The following is a 22,351-nucleotide window of genomic DNA, read 5'->3' as shown; positions in this document are numbered from 1 at the left end:
TTCGTCTCTATGGCAACGACTATTTCATTGTTAGTGCAGTCCTCATAACCGTTGAAATTTTGCGGGTACTTTAAATATCAAAAATTGCCCTTTTTTTTTTTTTTCCAAGTATATATATTTTACAGACTTGAAACTTCACAGTAATGTTCCTTATGTTACGCAGGATGACATTTTCCGAAAATTAGATCCCATGGGTGGTTAAAACCAGGCAACAGTGGGTACTTTGTCTGCATGAGAACAGGATTTTGCATTGTTCATGCCTTCTGCGTCTCCATGGCAACGGGCATCGCGCGGCAGTGGCGTACCCACAAGGAGAGGCATGTATAATGAGCGGCGCAAAAGTGATCTGCCTGTAGACTGCCGTAGCAAAGTACGGGTACATCAGTTTTACGTTGCGTGCACGAGTCGGGAAACCATCGGTGCTATTAATTTTCTCTCCGGTACATTATACAGCATTGTAATAAATTTTCACTGAATTTTTTTTATTTACCATTACTGTAAATGGGAGATGTGGCTTTATTTTTTTTCCATTAGTATAGCTGTGCGAAACCGGATCGGGCAGCTAGTAATTCAATAAAAATTATTCAATTTTATTCATAAAAGTATGCAATAATTTCATCAATGTTTTGTTATGACGTTGTCGCGTTAAACTCATAGGCGTGCGCACGGTAGGTGCCACAGGTGCCTTGGCACCACCATTAGGGTTAACGTTATTTTGTTTTTTACAAACAAAAATAAAACATACTTACAAAAAACCGTATTATTTCCAAAAAAAATATGTTTTCCAATCGTGTCGAGTTACAGATATGTGCTCATAACACTATCAGTATATCAATTATCAATCGAACCAACTATACACACGGAAACAAGCCAGGTGCAATTACTTGTGTTGTACACGCAGGCCGCGGCTACGAAACTTCTGAAATGTAGCCTAAATACTTCTCATAGTTCTCCTCGAATTACATAGAATGCGCGCTCGGTGTCCACTGTTCACTCCACTCGGCAGGCGCACGGAATAATAGATAATAGCCGCCGTCCGCCCGGGATTTATTTAAAAAAAGAGAGAGTTTAGTTAGTTAAAAAGATAGGCTTACTCGATGACTTATATGCAGTCGCCGACAAAACATTTTTGTTGTATTCCAAAAGTTAAAACTATTGCCCACTCTTATTTGTGTATTTTTATTATTTTAATATTTTACATATTTTAGGTATGTTACAATAACTCCCTTCATTTGTTGATTTTAAAACTTAACATTTGAGAATGTTTTTTCTAGCATTTATTTGGCGTCTTCAGAAAACATATAAGTACGGTTTTTCAAAGCCACCAGCATGAATTCCGTGCAAACAATTTGTGCAATTTACTTTATGGCTCAACAAAAGCTTAAAACTGTAAATAGTTTAGTAGTTTTCCTGGTGATTATAATGTTCAAAGCCATAATTTGACATAAAAAATGTTAAAATTTTTACATCTGTGTATTTAATGTTTTTGTTCGGAAACACCTTAAATAGCACCATTTTGCACTTTCAAATCCAAATTTTTCCGGGGGAGGACCCCCGGACTCCCCGCTTTAGGTTCGGGGTCCGTGAATAACAGGGCTGTTGTGTAATCTGGCACCACCAATACTGAAGTCCTGCGCACGCCTATGGTTAAACTATCCTCCGTAAACCGACTTTATAGACAACCAAGTTTTTTTTTTTCTGTTATGTCTTAACGACGAGGCAGTGTGAATCGGCAACGAACGAACGATACAATTCAAGAGAGTATTGGGAGTGTGTGTCGGCCAGGGATTATCGTAAGGAACTAGACGAGTCTTTGTGTTGAGGGATTTCGGGAGACACAGGAAAAACGAAATCAGGTTGGCTGGATTTGGGATTCGGAACCCAAAGTCCTCCGAAAAGTCCACAGTGCCTTACCACGGCGCGAGGTGACTAACACATGACAAACACATGACGAGGAGTTCGTAGTCCAGGCAAGCCGCGGAATGCATTCATGTACAGTATGTACATAAAAGAATATTCCAGATATGCAATTTAATTGTATCAACTGTAAGCGTTGTAGAGTGTTTGTTCAAGGTCACAAAGTGTAACTCAGTTTTGGATAAGCGCTAGCGCGAATAGTGCTTTGTTGCTTTCTCACTTGCAGCGCGTAAGAATGTCTCTTTCCCCAATTAGTAGAGGGTGAACCTGAAAACTTTATTTGGCAACAGGATGAAGCCCCTGCCCATTGGAATCCCTTCGTACGAGAGGGGTTGAACGTAGAAGTCTCTGACCGTTAGATTGGTCGTCTGACAAAACGCCATGCGATTATTTTTCCTTTAAGGCTTTGTAAAAGATCGTGTCTACGTTCTGCCGCTTCCTAATGATTTGCTAGAGTTGAAATACATGATTTAATTTTTCCGGACGTGTTAACCAAAGTGCGGGAAGAATTGGACTTTAGGTTGAATGTGTGCCGTATAACTAAGGGTGCACATAATGAAAATTTTTTAGGAAAACTAGGTTAGTTTTCTATCAATTTTATGTATGATTTTTTGTAAATAGTATAAATTAAACTGTTATAATACCACTGAAACTGGGACATAATTTTATCTACATAAATTGTATTGTTACAGCCATGTATATTTAACATTTATTACAGTGAACAAAATAACCTCCCACTCCCTCCAGCCTGATTAATTATTAGCAGGGACCGGAGAAAAGCAACACAGAGATCTACACTGTAATTTTTAACAAGAACAGAAATATCCATGTAAAATTACATATTTTTGTAAATTTGTTCATTTACATGAAAACAACTTTGTCACTACAAAATAGCGTTCGCATAGTAATACAGGGTTCAGATGTCCATAGTAAAATTTTGTGGTGTTCATGTTTTTCACATTATTGTTTTGTTCCGTGTATATAATGACGGATTATATAGCACGTAAAATCTCTACTGCAAGATTAGGAACATTTATAATAATGATAATGCCCGGAAAACTACCGCCTTGCCTGTCCACATTCCCAGCACGTCCAACAATAGTCCAGGATAACAAGACTTAAAAAGGCAAAAACCTCGAAAAAATTTGTTCAAAGCTGAATTTTTGCACAGTTGTAGAGTCGACTATGCTTAACACCATACCGAATGTTTACCGCTGTAGACCTTGTGCGTATCACCGAAAACGTGCAGTTAAGTCCAAGTCAACAGCGACATACAGCAGTCCATTAAAATGCTTCCCATTTACTCAATTTGTAGCGTAGACTCTCCATAAACTTACCAAAATAATATAGAGACGCAATTACACACATTAATGTTATACAATTTTATCGAATGTTAATATTAAAGTAATATATTAATCGGTTAGGTAATGATATAAGTTTTTTTAAATTTAAATAAAGTTCATAAAAAACCGATTAAAATAAAAATAAAGGGTCCAACGTAATAAACACCTTAACAAAAATTGTCGTATACTTTTTAAGCTCTAAAGTGACATGTATAAGATGCTAGCGTAATTGAATGCATTGCTAAAGCTTTTCAAGCTAGCAGTGTTGTGTACGCATTGCGACAGTGGTACAGCCGCAAGAGCTAGAGCGACTGTACTCCCACGAAATCTACGTTTTTTAGTGACTAGAAAACTTTACCCATACGAAAATTTATTACAACGGAAAATTCAACGTTTTCTTGTTAACATTAAAGTGTTTACCTCCGAAAACCTTGTGCGTCACACCAAAAACGCGCAGTTAAGTCCTAAACAATAGCTTCTTGAGCACTCCACAATATTGCATTCCGTAAACGTTATTATTATAAAAGACATTGAGTAAACCAAACAAAAATTTACCACAACATGATTAAATTTAAACATTTTATACGTGATAAAATTAAGAAAAAAAAAGTCAATATGTTTTACTAAATATGCAATGTATTCAATAATATTGAAAAAAAAAGTATTTTATTAAAATTTATGAAGAATGAAATTATATATTACATAAATATGAAACGCCTGACTTGAAAATCGCTTAAATAAACGTTGTTGCATATTTATTTCGCTTTAAATTGGTGTATTTGTTGAGTGTCTGGCACAATTGTTCAGACCGCTGAGCTGCGAGTATGTACCGCACTGCGGCGCTGCTAAAAGTCTCTCGGGCTGGATACACACTACACAGCTCGGGACAGATATGCGGTCAGAACAACGAATTTTACGTCGGGTTCATCATATTTATGAATTTTTGTATTAATATTTCCATAAAATTGAGTAAAATTGTTTTCTTAACTTTAATGATTTAAAATTGTCTATTTATGATATGATGTTAAGACTTTGTAATTTTTATCACTATTACCATGATCTTTAATGATTTACAATTATTTTGGTGTCCATATTGAAAATTTACTGTATATATTTCATTTATTAAATACATGTTTGTGGATCGTTGCAAAAAAATGATCATTTAGGACTTAAATACACTTTTTGGTGTGAAGCACACGGTTTGCGGTGGTAAATTTTCACCATGTTACTAGATAATGTTAATATTACCACTTTACTAAATTTCCGTCTGAGCAAAATTTTCCAGAAACTGAAAAACCTCGATTTCGTGGCAGCGAAAGTCGCCCCATCGCCGGCGGCGGTAGCAGCGAACCCACACCACACTGCTACGCTCGGAACGCTCTAGCGATGCAATAAACTACGCTAGCCTCTTGAAAAAAATCACTTTAAAGGTTAAAAAAAAAAGCAAAATGTTTTGTAAAAGTGATTTTTAAGTTGGACCCTTTATTTATATTTTAATCAGGTTTTCATGTCCTTGACGAAGATAAAAAAAAACTCAATTTATTATGTAATAAATGCATGTATCACCTTTAATATTAACACTCGGATTTTTTCATCACCAATGTGTTTAATAACTTTTCTAAATTATTATGGTAGGATTATGGAGTGGATACGTTAAAAATTGAGTCAATGGGAAGCATTTTAATGGACTGCTGTATGTTTTCGGCGATACGCACAAGGTATAGCTACAGTGGTAAACTTTTGATACGTTTTCAAGCATAGTAGATTCTACCACTGCGAAAAATACAGGTTTGGACGAATGATTTCGAGGTTGAGAGCTGATGAGGTCTAGCCTGGGCTAAAACTCACGTCGGAGCGTCAGCAATGGCCTCCGAAGGGCGTCAGAGCAGTCCACGGGGGGCCGTCCGCCCATCACAGCCCGAAATGCCGAGCTCCACCCCCGGGTGTGTGTGTGTGTGGGAGGGGGGGGGGGCGGACGTGCGTAGGGCGGTTTCGGGGTAAGCTGGTTGAAGGGACAGCCAGGGTGGTGGCGGTGTTGGTTTAGGTATTTCACACCGCCCTTGGTAACGAAGGTAATTGGAAGCGTTATGCGTTGGGGGGTGGGGAAGGGGTGCCGGGGACACACACCAGAGGGAGAGAGAGAGAGAGAGAGAGAGAGAGAGAGAGGGGGTGGTTTGACGGTTGATTCCCAAACGCCCTCGCGGCGACGAGACCCACTCCAACGCGACGGGCGACGTGACGAGACAGGACCGCGTCACGGCCAGGCCGCAAACCGCACCGCCCCCCACCCTCCTCCCCGGAACATTCTCGTCCCCCAAAACCCTGCCGTGAACGCACGCGATGACCGAGTGAGCCGCAGAGTTGGCCGTGGGCCTGTGTGATTGCATAACAAGGGAGGGGGGGGAGGAACAGCCCCCCCCCCCTTCTCACTCTGGCCGAAACAGCCGCCTATCTCTTCTCCCGACATACGTACGGACACGGGAAAAAAATCGGTGGGTTCGATCATCCACAGACAGGCTGCATGCACTTGATGGCGCTGTTTTTTTTCCCCCGAGACTTACCTAAGGGACCGGCCCTAACCGGTGTTACACACACGGTGCGCAGAGCTTCAGGAAAAACCACGCGATTGAAAAGAAAAAAAAAAATCAAGATATCCGAGTGAGGTATGTTTAAGAAAAGCATATGTTTTTAAACTGTTATTTTAGGAGAGTAAAAATGGCTAAAATATGTGTTTTCAGAGTAATATTTAGGCATGAAACAACTGGTACAGATTATTGAAAGCACTCGAGGATGTTACATTAAAACTTTATCTTCATTTCTCCGGCTTATAACGTAATGGTTACTGCTCAAATCTCACAGTTGTCCTATGCACGACAAGAAGACTAAGCGCTAAAAGCACCAGCGAGCGTCCAACTTACCATCCCGCCTATCAAAAACACTGATACACCCTAGACTAGGTCATGATAGTAAATGTTATTTGTCCAACAACGCTGTCTAAATTTTAACCTTTATTGACGAAGAACAAATTATCAAGGGATCTTCATAATCTTCATGAATTTACGGGTTAAAAGTTAATTTACTTTAAACATGAAACCATAAGAATAATTTTTGGTATACAAGAAAAATATTTTTAAAAAAAACCTGTCTAAGACTAATAAAATTACACTTATTTATTCAACAAGAGTGTTTACCCTGTTTGGACCGAAAAAACAGATCGCGGGAGTCGCAATACTGCCTTAGTTTCTACGAAATTCCAGTTATCTGAAATTACGAACAACTATTTGTTTATTTGAGAGGAATTCTTCGTTTGAAAAGTCCGTACATTTAGTATACTTTCTAACAGTTTATTGTTGAAGGGCTGCAAATTTATGGCATTAGACTTATGCATTTGCTTTTTTTTTTATCACAAATTTTGACATAAATTTACAAAGCGTTATTTACGTGAGTTCTCTCTCGTTTGGAATCTGGTAACACTTTGTGAATATCATGCGATAATATTTGGAACAAAAAAAAACAATGGGGATAAGGCAACAAGATATATCACGTGAGGAATCGCAATTCTACAGTGAAATGTCTTTAATTAATCAACTAAATGTTCGATGCATTCTGTTATCAGAAACCTGTCGAGTCTCTCACGGCCAGATATTTTTAGGTTTAATCTAGGCCACCAGGTTGTAAGGTTAGAGATATTAATGAAATTTCACATTTACCTGAAAACAACTGTATAGTGTTTTCAGTAATACTGGGTTCGGAATATATGCTTTGTTTTGTCCCACTACAGCCAATAATTAAAAAAAAATATTTTGTAAACCGTTCCCTGAATAGCATTCCAGTATTAACTGCGCACATTAATAAGCATAATAAAACAAAATAAAGTCAAATGGTTGAATATTCGATTACATTTTCCATGGTTCATATATAAATATATATAAATATATATATATATATATATATATATATATATATATATATAGAGAGAGAGAGAGAGAGAGAGAGAGAGAAATAACCAAAGCCATGTTTAGTACAAAGTTACAATAGCTTTCTTGTAGTATTACAAGCTATTGCTTGGTATTTAGTTTCCAAAGGAATCTTTTGTAAAAGTACGATTGTATTTTGTATATTGTTTTAAAATACCTTTAAGGGAGTGCGAAAAACAAAATGTGGCCCAATCTCTCTGTGCAACCCGCGACTCGGTAAAAGGTGTTCTTGTGGGTAAGGGGAGGTTATCAGCGCTATATCCGAGCAGGAGAGAGCTACGTTCGCCCTTCCTGGATGGGTGTCCTCGGCACACGACAGCCGGAGGTGGGAGGGTCGCAGAGACAGATCGCCTTGTCGCGTGTCGAACCAGGGACCTACGCCGAGAAACGGTCACGCGATTGTGCCACCCCCCTCCCCCCCAACCCTTCCTTCACAACCTGGCTATCGCACTACCTCGCCTAATGACCTTGTTTCGAATCCCCCCTTTTCCCAGCGTGGCTTGTACGTCCTAGGTCCACCACAGTGAGGTATTAGGCCTGCCTCACATGAAACAACCAAACAATCTGAGCTGATAATAATAATATTCGCAGGCTTTCACGGCCATTGTCTGAAGTAGCTTGGTTTCTGGGTTGTAGCCTTGTGTCCTTGGCGAATAAATCACCGACGTTTCTATCGACATTGCCGTCGCCATCATCAGTAGGTAACTGCTCCCTGATGTTGGTGACTGCAATGTCGACCGAAACGTCGGTGAATTATTCGCCAAGGACACGGCTACAACCCAGAAGCCAAGCTGCTTCAATTTGAGCTGATACATTCAAGCCCGGATTGTTTCTTCTTACGCCGCGGAGCTGTCCTCCGGTGGTGCCGGAGAGAGGCGAGGTAGTCATCCTACTGTCGTGCTGTCCACCTGCAGAACGTGTCATTGTTTCGTGATGTGTTCCTTGCCTTGACCCCTGTGCATCAATGCGCAACACCCGTCGTCTGGAGCAGCCCATTCAGGAAGGGGGTCGACTAGACCTCCGCCGATGTCCTGTGGCAGCACGGGACTTCGACGTTCATGGTAGACTCTTTTCTACTCTGTCCCACTCTTCTTCCAGATCCATCCTTCTGTTTTCCCGTAAGCCTCCTGCTTGATATTAATGCATGAAATTTTGCATCCCGCATGTCAGAGCCCAGGGTTTTCCCTGTGTCTATGCAGGTTTTACCTGGACCCAACTTATCTAGTTTTAGTCCACTATAGTCAGTGAGGGGAGTTAGTCATGGCGCCAATCGCTGCCATGGCTGGCCAATCCTCCTCTTAGCACATGATGCATGCGACCCTCTCCCGCATGGCTTATACCCTGCATGCTTAGAGCGTATGGGCTTCGGCCTGAGACGCACTTAGTCTCCCTTCCTAACTTGTAACCCTCCCCAACACACTTAGTTTTTAATTCAGGATAAGAAAAAAATCTTCGACGTTCCCAACCGCTCTCGTGCAAGGTGATTCCAATGGTAATTTTGCATTTATTAAATACGTTATTTCGAGATAATACTGAGTATTTCTTACGAATAATGGAGCATAATTTTTTTCTTTAGTTGATCTTCCATTCAAGAATTTTTTTTTAACCATGGAAAATAAATATAATATTCAAAAACTTAACTTTATATGTTGTAGTATCATGCTTATTAATGACCGCATTAAAAACTGGAAAGCTATTCAGGGAACGTTATATAGGTACATATGTAAGTTTAACAATGGAGGTACTGGGACAACACGAAGCTTAAATGACCGGGTAAGAATCCGAACCCAGTATTACTGCGAGCACTATTTTGAACTGACAGAGTTCTTTTAATGTAAATGTACAGATTAACAAATATCTTGTATTTTTACATAAATAATTATGTACCATTTACAAAAAAAATACAAATTTGTGCCTGTACTTAGTATGTACGCGCGTTGGAAGCTATACTTACTTGGCGTAATAAAATTTTTACTTCAATTATGCACTAAAATAATTAATAGAAATAATATAAGTACTGGGATGATAATATTAACACAATTGTAATGTATAAATTCAATAAAATTTTTTTAATAAATACTTAATATTCAATATTAATATAAACACATAAAATATTAATTATTTAATTTAGTCAAATATACGAGAAATTTTAACTAACAATTAAAACCAATACATGATATGAATTATTATTCTAATTTATTAATGTTAATTATTTAATAAATGATAATGCAGTATTTTTTATTGTAATAACGGGAACATAAATTCACTTAAATAACTACACTCCGAAATGCACTATAAAAAGATTATAAAAACCATTTCTAACACTAAATTGTTCAATAAATAAACGTTTTTTTAATTATACGGACCAGTATTCCATATCAATCACTAAAATATTATATTTAAAAGCACTAATATAATTGTTATTATATGTGGTCTTTTATTTTTTTTTTCTCATCCTGTGAAAATTTCGTTGCATGGTGCGCGCATCGTAAAATTCCACTCTGATAATTTTTGACGTGACAACGTATAATAATTCGATGAACGCCGGCTGCACGCATGAAAAAGTGTCTCGTAACGCACACTGTCCCGTTACGCTGTGTCCCGTTACGCTCACTGTACGCTTGTGCCGCATCTATCTCTCTTCCACTCGATTGGAACAACCATCGATTTGACTTTTTCGAGGCACATTAAACTTGAAACACTCCCATTCGTTTGATACTTTTCCTATCATCGTCCTATCATTGACAAAATAACACAGATTGGAAGAAGTTAAATAGCAAACATGTATAAAAGTTATAGTTAAAATAATATTTTCGTTAAAGTAATAAACATATTTGAATTAATGAGTACAAATAAAAGTAATTTTATCAATTAAATTGTAGATTTCATTTCACTCCTTTGTATCCATACAAAATAGTGATAATTCAATAAAAAAGGATTCAATTTTATTCATAAAAGTATGCAATCAATTCATCAATGTTTTGTTATGACGTCACGTTAAACTATAGTCCGTAAACCGACTTTACAGACAAACCATTTTTTTTCTTCTTCATAACGCGTGTGATGAAATGTACAGCGCGCTGCTGGTCGTCATTATGGAAGCTCGAGGATCCGGGAACCTCAAACCCCACCCGCCCCCTCCTTCCCCGCTGCAACACCCTTCTACCTCCGTTAGACCGGAGCCGCTTTGTCGCGTTATCGCGCGCGACGCACGACTGCAGCGCCACCCCTTCCAGTCGGCCCTGGGGCGAGGGTCAGATGGGGTTGCTTTTCTCGAGAGACTTGCTTGCACAAGGTGGTTGGGGGTAGCTGTGTAAGGGAGGCCTGGCGGCTATTAAATGCCCCCGCACGGGGACGCACCACAACGCCGAAATACCACAACGCCGAAATGCCAAAGTGACCACAACGCCGACAGCTAGAAAACTGCTGTGTACCACTACGCCGAAATACACTAACACCGAAAAATGTCATTGCATAACTGCCACAAAGTTTAGGTTAGGTTAGACTAGGTTAGGTTAGGCTAGGCTAGGATAGGCTACGCTAGGTTAGGTTAGGTTAGGTAAGGTTAGGTTTGATTGTGGTATTTCGGCGTTAAGGTACATTTAAGAAACACACACAAATTCATTCAGTTGTTATTTCGGCGTTGTGGTACACAGAGGTTTTCTAGCTGTCGGCGTTGTCCCGTTGTGGTCAATTTTGACATTCGGCGTTATGGTATTTCTGCGTTTTGGAAACGACCCCCCCCCCCCCCCCCCCCCGCGCCTAATTCCGCACTGCCTGGGCACATACACACGGTGCGCACAACTTCAGGAAGAAAAAAAAAACGCGATTGCAAAAACTGCTCAAGATTTCCAAATAGGTAACTGTTTACGAAAAGCATTTAAGAATTCGCCGAGAGCCGACAAGTACTTTCGATTTTGGATTTAGCTTTTAAACTGTGTTTATACATAGAAGAGTGAAAACAGTTAGGCGTAAAAAAACCGGTACAGATTCTTGAAAGCACTTAAGGGACTTGCATTGCACCTTTATCTTCATTTCTCAGCCATATAATGTTATACGTTCACCGCTCAAATTTCACAGTTATCCTGTGATTACGAGAAGACTGCGCACCAGTTCAGAGCTTTGAGCTTAGAGGCGATACCGCGCTAGAAGCACCCACGATTGTCGCACTTGTCATCCCGTCTCAGTAACATAGATACACCCCGATCAGACGGCACTCATAGACACCGTCGCTCATGCATGACCTGTGGAGAGCAGGAAAAATTCCGTGATAAATCCCACCAGATTTAAGGCTGTACACTGCCTTCGCAACCTAAATAATTTGGATTCTATTAATACCTACTTTATTTTGGACAGGATTTTAAAAATATTCTAAACATAACCATTCTTGAATGGTCTATAATAGCCTTGTTACATATATTTTCAGGGCCGGATTTAGAGGTCTGGAGGCCTCGGGGCAACAGAGGAGCGGAGGCCCCCTGGAAATATACTCAAATGAGCTGGTTAAGTGAAAACATTTCAGAATATTAATTTATGAAAGCCTTGAAATCATTTTTATGTATGTTTACTAGAGGAATAGCCTATTTTCGATATTATACTTCTTATTCTGAAATGCTTGCTTGTCCGTGAACAGATATATAGCGAGGTCAATGCAGACGGCCAAACACAACGCCACAGCAGAGCGATCATGTGAAAGGAATTAGCCACGACCTACAGTAAGGAACCATCCTACCAATTATCTAGAATTATTTCAGGAATCAGCAGAAAAAATCGGTGGGGCTGTATTGGGACTCGCGGCCGTTAGTTTTGCGTGGAACGTCTATGTCAGGGAGTCGATTTAGATCAATGGTTTAAAATAAAAACTATAAAAACGAGACATTTACTACGTATTAGAAATTTTAATTCAAAACAGACACTAAATGGTAGCTTACTATTCATTTCAAATGATATTCGTCGAAAATTGTATTTAATATTGGCCTGAGATATGCGAAATGAGATATCGAAGGCATAATATCAAACTAATGTTTTTTTTTTGGTAAACGTACTATCTGTACTGCTCATTGTTGTTGACACTCTATACACAAACACACGAATCACAGCGCTATCACGTCTGAGTCGTGAGCTACATTAAAGCTAAGTGTACCTATTTGGGAGGTCTAGGTAGAAAAAACTCTTAATTCCGTCTCAGGCCGATGCCTATATAGTTAGAAAAATATTAAAGCAAGATGATACAAACCTTTTCTTCCGTGCTGGTACTTATATGTTTCGCTGTTAATTTTAAGATTTTAAGACGATATGACAATGGCCACCCAGGATTTGAACCTGTGTTCTCTGGAATATGAATCTAGTGTCTTACGACTCGGTCCATAAACTTCGATAGTGTATCTTTTCTCATCTTCATATTGCCTTATTTTGATGCCCCATGCTACAGTTCAAATACACTACAAAATAGTGTTACCATTTATGCTTCGTGTTACCCCAGTACTTCCAATATTAAGTTATTTGCAAAAAGTTGTTTGAATAGCTTTCCAGTATTAGCTGCGCATGTTCGCCACGGTAAAAGAAAAGAAAGCTAAAAGTATATAAAAAAAGTTAACTTTTCTGTGGCTTTAAAACCAAATAAATAAAATGTTTATACAATAACTTCATGCTTGTTAGCACACATATTTTATTAACTAAACACACTCATTTAATATCTAACATTTATTTAAAAATAACTTTACCATCGACATTGCAAGTGCTTGCATATTTCTTTACTAGTCTATATTTCTATATAATTATTGTACAGCGGAACTGTAAGTTTTTTTGCAGGAAATCAACTAAAAAATTGCTAGACCTTTTATACAATTATATTTCACTGTTATGAAATTACATAATTCATGCTGAACGAACAACATAAGAACACATAAATTTGTTCGTTACCGAGGTTAGATGTTACTGCACGTACTTCACGTGTTAATGACACACGAAACTACAGTAAACTCGTGGAATAACATCATGTCAGTGTTAAGAAGACTGCAAGTATCCGCTCTACCACTCTGGTTCTGGGGTAGAGCGCCTGCCTTGTGACTTGTAGGACCCGGGTTCGCGCCCCGGCTCCTCCAAGGCGGATTGCCCAGACAAAATTGTGGCATTTTCTCTGGTAGGAATACAATCCCTTGTAACAAGTCAGGCTACCAAAGAAACGGTGGGTGGAACAGAAAAAAACCTTCCAGGTGGCTTCCAAATGGGGAGCCCGTTTCTTTTCTTGGGCTCCCCATGCGGTGGCCATTCCGGGGGTTTCTCCGGGGGAACGGAGTTTTGCAAAAATATATATTTATATATATATTTTTTTTAGTTTTGTAGCGTTTTGGTTTTTAGTAACTGTAGCATTATAATTCGACCATGTTATATATATATATATTGCTTTTGTACATAAAATATTTGAGTGATGGTTGTTTACCGATGTTGTTATTTCAACCATGTATCAGTATATATTTTCCTGACGTATTATTGACAGTTAAATTTTAGTCACAAACTATTGACCAATACCTTTGTTATGTAGTATTTTAGAATTTTTCGACGAAATAATATTTTATAGGCACATGAATGTTATTCCTAAAAAAATATTATTTCTGTAAAGCCATATAGTTTTCAATCAGGAAGACCGTCTTTAACATACATACGTATTATATTGTCACGAGCCACCTTCAGAGGGGGGAGAGAATCGTAGCTCTTTACATAGAAACAACTCGCTTGGCATCAACTAGTCTTAACTTCATAAAATACTTTACTGTACCTAGGATCATAGGTTCGTCATCCCGTACAGGATGTCTGGTGAGAGCTGAACTAAGGAGATTTTGCAAAATAACATAATACTTAATTAAAATTATTTTATTCTTAAAGTCAAATACTCAACATCATTTTAAAGAACATTTGAATAGCGGGATTACAATTTAAAACAATAATCTCTTTACTTCCTTAACGATTGAACGACCTTACAAGAGAGAGAATGAGAGAACTTCACTAAACACTTCCCTAGTCCTTCCGAATACCTCAAATCATAATTAATACTTAAAATTAAAACAAAGATAAGTCCATACTCACATTTTCCGAAAAGCCTTTCTTGATCGATTACTTTAAAAAAAATAACGTAGGGGCCTCTCCTGCCCTTGAAATCCCGAACGAACATTACATTTTAAAAACTATGACGCGTGACCCCTGACGAGGGCCATAGCCTCCGCCCGAAAGCTTGACGACTACATTATGACCTAACTTAAACTACATCACGAACGAACTAACTAAACAACTCGTGGCCACAGGTGAGACGCATAGTCTCCGCCTGAGTGAGCCTGAATTCCTACATCACGAACGAACTAACAACTCGTGACCACAGGTGAGACGCATAGCCTCCGCCTGAGTGAGCCTGAATTCCTACATCACGAACGAACTAACAACTCGTGACCACAGGTGAGACGCATAGCCTCCGCCTGAGTGAGCTTGACGACTACATTATGACCTAACTTAAATTAAACGACTCGTGGCCTCTGGCGTCGACCATAGCTTCCGCCCGAAAGCTTGAATTCCTACATCACGAACGAACTAACAACTCGTGACCACAGGTGAGACGCATAGCCTCCGCCTGAGTGAGCCCCGAGTCACCACTCACTTGCGCTTAAATTCGCGCGCCCTGCCGCGCCTACCATAACAAAAGCTCGTTATTGAAGTCAAATTTACTAAACAACTAACTAGAACATCTGGGAAGACTACCCCCCCTCTACCCCAATGTGCAGGCCACACCGCGCGGCTTGTTACGACAGCGCGCCCCAGTAACTGCGGCCCGTGGCTGCGCCAGCGCGCGGCCAAACAAACAAACAAAATTCTGCAAGCCCGCAGCGCGCCGCGCCGGCCCCGTGCCCCAATTACATGGTCACGCCACTTGCGCTGACGAGTGAACAGAGCAGCCAGCCCAGAGTCCCGTCAGTAAAGTCCCTAAATTTGATTTCAACAACCCTGCAAAATTTCAACCCGCGACATAACCCTCCCCTCACAGAGCTCGAGCCCCATCGAGCTACCTCAAAATTACAAATTGTCTTTTTCCATTAAACCATAACTATAAATTCCTCATTTCACAAAAATAATAATTTTCTTAGTTCCTTGCTGTCTGAACATACATCTAGATTCTGCATAAGATTTATTTTAAAACAACAAGTATTCATAAAATTAAATGTAAAACTTTTATCTGGTTTGTTCTCACAGGAACCTTCAGAGGCTCGAGTTCTCAATTCTAAAAAAATTGTTCTGTTAGTGAAGCTCTCTTTACAAATTAAATTACTGTTCTTAGTTTCTCAGTATTCGTTAAACAATGTGCAAATTCTTGATAATTATTATTATTTTTTTTTTTCAGTTTCCGTTTATTACCATACTTCTTTCGTTCTTCAAAAAAAATTAAGTGTCCTTACAGTGTTTCAATTAATTAAACTCTTATCTCGTGAAGGTTGGTGCAACTCCTCGAAGTCAGTGTTGTCGAGAAGAGTAGCTCCCTGGGCTGGCCATCAGCAAACACCACTCAACTCCAACAGCTACTGGACTGGCTTCCAGGGCAGCTCACAACTTCTCCCCACATCTGCTTCGGAGTTGTGCCATCCTCATCACGAACAGATTACAATTCTGAAACATCATCAACAGGCATTACCATCACGCCTGCCAAATACAAAACTAACTACTAAACTGCAATCGATGGGCAAGGATGCAAACACACAAAAAAATAAAATTAATTAATTCAACTGCTAACATAAAGTATCCCACCCTTAGCATAATCTAATCAGGCAAATAATTTGATAGGAAAAACTTAAGGAAGGGAAACATGACCTCCAATGATTTTCCCTAACTCTTGAGTCTTGATCTTCTCTATACAGCAAATAGTCCCCACGAAGTAACTGGGTTGAAGGTCAGTTCACATGGCCCACCCATAACCTCTTCTACTCTTCTTTTCTTCTGGGGGCAACCACAATGCCCACCAATCTCTCTCCATGGTGCCGAACCAGCTATCCCATGAGAGTAAACAACGTAGTCAATAGAAGCGCAGAGGGGAAACACCAATCTCTGGCTTGTCGAGTCATAAAACTGCTTTATCTTCTTCTTCTTCTGAGTAAAAATATCTGACTAACCTTGCTTCTATTCTTCCAAACAGTAAAAGTTCATCAGGTATCTTCATGAAAGAAACATTCTAACTAATAATTCTTCATTTTTCTTCTTCTTTATTTCTGTTAGTTGTAATAGAAGGCCATGTTAGGGAGGTTATAGGGAAAAAGAGTGGCCAATTCCCACCCCATCACCCACCTAGATCATGACTAATTAACTTTTAAACTTTCTATTTCAAACAAATTTAAAAAAAAAAAAAAAAAAAAAACATTTTATTTAAACTTTTAAATTATAGCAACTTTTCCTTCATAACCTCAAAAGCAAATCAATAATTCTAACTGAAATTGTGATTTACTGCATCCTTGTTCCATCCGATCTGTTTGTTTATAACCTTTCTTGTAAAGTATAAAATTTTCAAACATTACTAATTCAAAAAAAAGTAAATTCTGGTGTCCTTCGAGTTACAATTAAATTTACTATTTCTTAGCTTGAAATAATTTAAGTTTTCAGAACTATTTCATTGTCTAATTCACAACACTTAAAAATCAACTCAAAACAACAAATCATCAAAATCAATAAGATCATCTGACCTACCTATCAGTACTGTGAACTTGAACTGTTCGTACACATTTATAATAAGCTATTGTATTTAAATTCCAACCTAAATAAGGTTTAAAAAAAACTACTAATCCCTCTGTAAATTAAGAAAATTAACTTTAAAAATTAAACTTAAGGTATTAGTTCTTTTTGACAGCTACCACAACTCACTAGTTCCATCACATTACTATAACCTAAAAAGTTCTGTAAATAATGTTTATAACAAAAAAAAACTCCAGTTACTGTCTTCCATAAAAAAAAATAAAACTTTACATGACCTTATTAATCTCCACTTGTAAGTCCATGGCTGCCAGCTTTCTCTTCTCTTGAATCTTCAGTCTTGGCTCTTGTTTCAGTGATCTTGTATCTTGTCTCTCGAACTCTTGTCATCTTGTAAACTGGACTGCTGCTCAGCTCATCTTAAGGAATCTGTAACAGTTTCAAAAATACATGTTAATTTAAATTACATAATTCCTGTTCTTTGGTCCTAAAAAAAAAATTGTATTATTAGTACACATTACCCTGAAACAACATTATTATTCATTGTTTATTACTTAAAAAAAATGCTTTACCATAAAATCCTTTTTTGTTCTTTTCATTAGGCCTATTTATTTTCCTTCTTCTTAATTAAATTCTGCTTCAAATGTTAATCCTAACTTAAGACCTACCATCTATTTATTATTCATTACCTACATTATTTATGTTACCCTAAAATTCCCATAAGTTTCTAATACTTCCTATCAAAGACATTCTCTCTAAAAAAAAATTTACTTGTGACTCTTAACTTAACAAACTTAAAAAAAACTTTTACACTAGACTTAACTTATTATTCATTCTTAGTTACTAAATTTCTATATGTAAACTTTAGTACTTACAAACAAAAACTGCCTATTTCTCTCTACCTCTTAATCTCTTTCAATTATTACAATAATAATGTTACCTTGCATCTTTAAACTTTCTTCTTTTCAATTAAATTAGACATCTCATAACAATAAAAATTCTGCCTATACTCTTCTTATGGGTGTACAAACCAACAACAAAATTTCAAATTCTCAAGTTTCCTTATATTTAAATTATGCAATGCACATAACCTCTGTGGTGCCTGTACCCTTTTAGGCCTACCACCTTCTCCTCTCACAGCATGACAACTCTTATTCCTCGGGGTCTGTATTCACTGTTCCAAATCAAATATCTCAAATAAATTAAAAACAAATTTATTATTTTAAGAAAACAAAAATTTACATTGAATTTACTATGGAGCCTGGAAATCTTAATGTCTCACAGCAGCTAACATGACTAAATCCCATGGAACCCCAGGTTTACATAACCTGTGCCCAAAAATTTAAGCATACCAGGCTTTCCCTGCACTGGTTTTACAGCATCACACACTATTTAGGGCCCCTGATCTGCCATCAGTCCCAAGGAGTTTTCCCACAACCCCTCTCTACACAAGCGCCTACCGCATTCCTCTCAAATGGCTATCGGTTTTACGGCATTCTTTTGGGATCCGACCATCAAGTTAGGGCTAATCGAACACTAAACCTCCATACTTCCAAACTAATGTAAATCAATTAAATTTTCTCTGTAAATTCTAAAAATCAAAAAAAATTATTCCAACATGCCAAAGAAACTTCCAAAAAAAATTCATAATCTTATCTTCAAACCATTAAAATAAAAATAAATAGATTACTCTGTTTTCTCCTTAATAACTGTAAACTGTCAACAAATATCATGTCGTAAATTTTAACTATGCTTACTGACTCTTAATCATAAAATCTCATTTGTCCTAATTAATAAACAACCGATTTCCTTAAAATCTCACTGTATCTCTCACACTCAAACTTCACTGGTTGAATATCTCAATAAATTCAAAAACAATTATCTAAACTCTTAAAGAAACTCCTCCCCAATTATTCAAATTACTTCACCTTATTTTATTTCATTACTTAAAACACCTTACTCAAAAAAAATTAATTAATTATCTAGCTATCTTCCATTATTATTTAATTACCGAACAAAACTTTCTCCTAAATTAATTTAGTAAAATTCAATTTCACATTAGGCAAGTACACTAACTCTCTACAGCAATGTTTCTCATTTCCCTCCTTCCTAACTGAATCCAATCTTACTTAACCTCCAGGGAATTTACCTCACAAAATAACCAAAAATTTCACTGTAGTGCCTATCTGCTATAGGCCCACTACACAGGGGGCTCTAACCCCACCAACAAACTTCATTGAAATGGTACCCTATCCCATACAGGATAGCCACTTCGGTACTACCATGGGGAACTCCTGCCCCAAACTACTAACAACACTCAGGATTCTCCTAACCCTTAATTCACGTAGATAGCCCATCTCCTATGGGTCTGTTCTACAATCCCTACTTCCCAGGGACACAACACCTCACCTTAGGGTCCCTCGCCTTAAAGAAAACATTAATTTTGTCTCTCTGTTCCCTTGGAGTAAATTCCCTCTACACACAAAAACTATCCTTCCCACTTTTCTCAATGCTTATCGATTTTATAGTGTACCTCCTTAATAATGTTTACAAATCCCAAAAAAATATTTTTAAAACCGAGGTAGAATTTAACTAACAAAAACATAAACAACTTACAACGAAACACTTCTAGCCTATACATCATACCATTCTTAAAATAAATTACTTACATACTGAAAGTTCCTCTTCTCCTAAAACACACTTAAATTTAAATTTATTTAACCAATAGTCTATTTTCTTATCGCTAAGTTACCGTACAGCTGATCAAAACAAGGTCACGGCCTGTCCACGTCTCCGTATGAGCCCGTGACGTCACCGAATTCCATCAGGTGCGCCAACCCTCGCTTGCGGTTCCTCCGTTCTCCGCTAGGTCTCAGCACCTCCCCGTCACGTGTTCACTCTGCCACGTCCACTGACGTGTCGTTCTGAAACAACTCTCAACATTTTTCTAATTAAAACAAAACATCACTATAAATTCTATAACTCTCTTTTACATAAACTCTCGTTTTCTCTTTAATTCCTTTCTAACGTTTATCCTTCCCTCGACTGATTTAATTCGTACGTCTCGTCTCCTACGCGCACGAAAACAAAACAAACTTCTCTTGAAAATAATTCCTATTTACGACAAAAAACTTTATTTTAAATTATAATTCTCTTAACCTACAATCTTAAAATGAACTTCAATTAAATTAAACCACTTGCATTATCTCTAATAAGCATTTAACTTATAACGTATTCTCCTCACGTAATAATCCCCGATATAAATCTACAATAAATTCAACGACTTAAAACAACTTATCACTATAAACTTTATCCTTACAAGTATCCTCAAATAAACATCTGTTACGTCAAAAAAAAAATCTCAAAGACTTCCTCCACTATAGACTAAAATTCCGTAATCCTCTCCTCAAGTAAACTCTTAATAACCTGCTATCAGAAGCTGAAACTAACTTAATAATAAACATAAAAATCTACCTCTCTCTCTCTCCAGAAATAGAACCTATCCGGCGAACTCTACCATTTCTGTCACGTGCACCTAGCCGGTGCCACCGCCATTTCTGTCACGAGCCACCTTCAGAGGGGGGAGAGAATCGTAGCTCTTTACATAGAAACAACTCGCTTGGCATCAACTAGTCTTAACTTCATAAAATACTTTACTGTACCTAGGATCATAGGTTCGTCATCCCGTACAGGATGTCTGGTGAGAGCTGAACTAAGGAGATTTTGCAAAATAACATAATACTTAATTAAAATTATTTTATTCTTAAAGTCAAATACTCAACATCATTTTAAAGAACATTTGAATAGCGGGATTACAATTTAAAACAATAATCTCTTTACTTCCTTAACGATTGAACGACCTTACAAGAGAGAGAATGAGAGAACTTCACTAAACACTTCCCTAGTCCTTCCGAATACCTCAAATCATAATTAATACTTAAAATTAAAACAAAGATAAGTCCATACTCACATTTTCCGAAAAGCCTTTCTTGATCGATTACTTTAAAAAAAATAACGTAGGGGCCTCTCCTGCCCTTGAAATCCCGAACGAACATTACATTTTAAAAACTATGACGCGTGACCCCTGACGAGGGCCATAGCCTCCGCCCGAAAGCTTGACGACTACATTATGACCTAACTTAAACTACATCACGAACGAACTAACTAAACAACTCGTGGCCACAGGTGAGACGCATAGCCTCCGCCTGAGTGAGCCTGAATTCCTACATCACGAACGAACTAACAACTCGTGACCACAGGTGAGACGCATAGCCTCCGCCTGAGTGAGCTTGACGACTACATTATGACCTAACTTAAATTAAACGACTCGTGGCCTCTGGCGTCGACCATAGCTTCCGCCCGAAAGCTTGAATTCCTACATCACGAACGAACTAACAACTCGTGACCACAGGTGAGACGCATAGCCTCCGCCTGAGTGAGCCCCGAGTCACCACTCACTTGCGCTTAAATTCGCGCGCCCTGCCGCGCCTACCATAACAAAAGCTCGTTATTGAAGTCAAATTTACTAAACAACTAACTAGAACATCTGGGAAGACTACCCCCCCTCTACCCCAATGTGCAGGCCACACCGCGCGGCTTGTTACGACAGCGCGCCCCAGTAACTGCGGCCCGTGGCTGCGCCAGCGCGCGGCCAAACAAACAAACAAAATTCTGCAAGCCCGCAGCGCGCCGCGCCGGCCCCGTGCCCCAATTACATGGTCACGCCACTTGCGCTGACGAGTGAACAGAGCAGCCAGCCCAGAGTCCCGTCAGTAAAGTCCCTAAATTTGATTTCAACAACCCTGCAAAATTTCAACCCGCGACAATATATATAGATCCAGACATAAAATATTTTATGTATTTCAACATGAGCAAAGCCTTTGATACTTTCCAATTTTAGGCCTCGTCAAACAATGAGTGATATAAATATGTTTTTATTGTCTTACAAATAAACGCTTTTCAGTCAAATTTGCATATGCAATTTCATGGTTTTAGGTGTTCCGTACTCTTTAATATTTAATAAATGATATTCCAACTATAATCATAATCTATCAAGAAAATATGCTGATGAAACAATAATTGGGAAATATGTTTGTGAAACTATTCAGCAAAATATTTCAACTGTACATATCTGATTTTCAAGTTAACAAAAGTCTCTGAATTACGATAGCATTTATTGTATAACCTTTAGTAAATAAACTAATTAAATTAATAAGAATTATCACATAGTTAGTAATTACATTAAACGTGTTGTCCTCTTTTAAGACCTTCGACATATATTGCATGCCAATTTTTTTTTTCCACCAAAATGTAGATAATACTATTAGCAACACATGGAGATCTTTAGGTCTTATTAAATTTATAAATTTATTTACATTAACTAATTTTCATTAT

General features: G+C 38.1%; 1 long non-coding RNA gene across 1 annotated transcript; it reads right to left on the bottom strand.

The window, feature by feature from the left end:
- Window positions 1-13,918: 13,918 nt before the first annotated feature.
- Window positions 13,919-20,033, bottom strand: LOC134528291 (uncharacterized). Its single transcript, XR_010074376.1, has 3 exons — window positions 19,627-20,033; window positions 14,736-17,386; window positions 13,919-14,487 (listed from the first exon to the last, which is right to left on the bottom strand). It is a non-coding gene; the product is annotated as an uncharacterized LOC134528291 (long non-coding RNA).
- Between the last annotated feature and the right edge of the window lie 2,318 nt (window positions 20,034-22,351).

The sequence above is a fragment of the Bacillus rossius genome, chromosome 1, assembly GCF_032445375.1.
Source record: "Bacillus rossius redtenbacheri isolate Brsri chromosome 1, Brsri_v3, whole genome shotgun sequence".
Classification (NCBI taxonomy): Eukaryota; Metazoa; Arthropoda; class Insecta; order Phasmatodea; family Bacillidae; genus Bacillus; species Bacillus rossius.
Note: the sequence above shows the minus strand (reverse complement) of the source record. Positions and strands in the feature narration are given on the sequence as shown.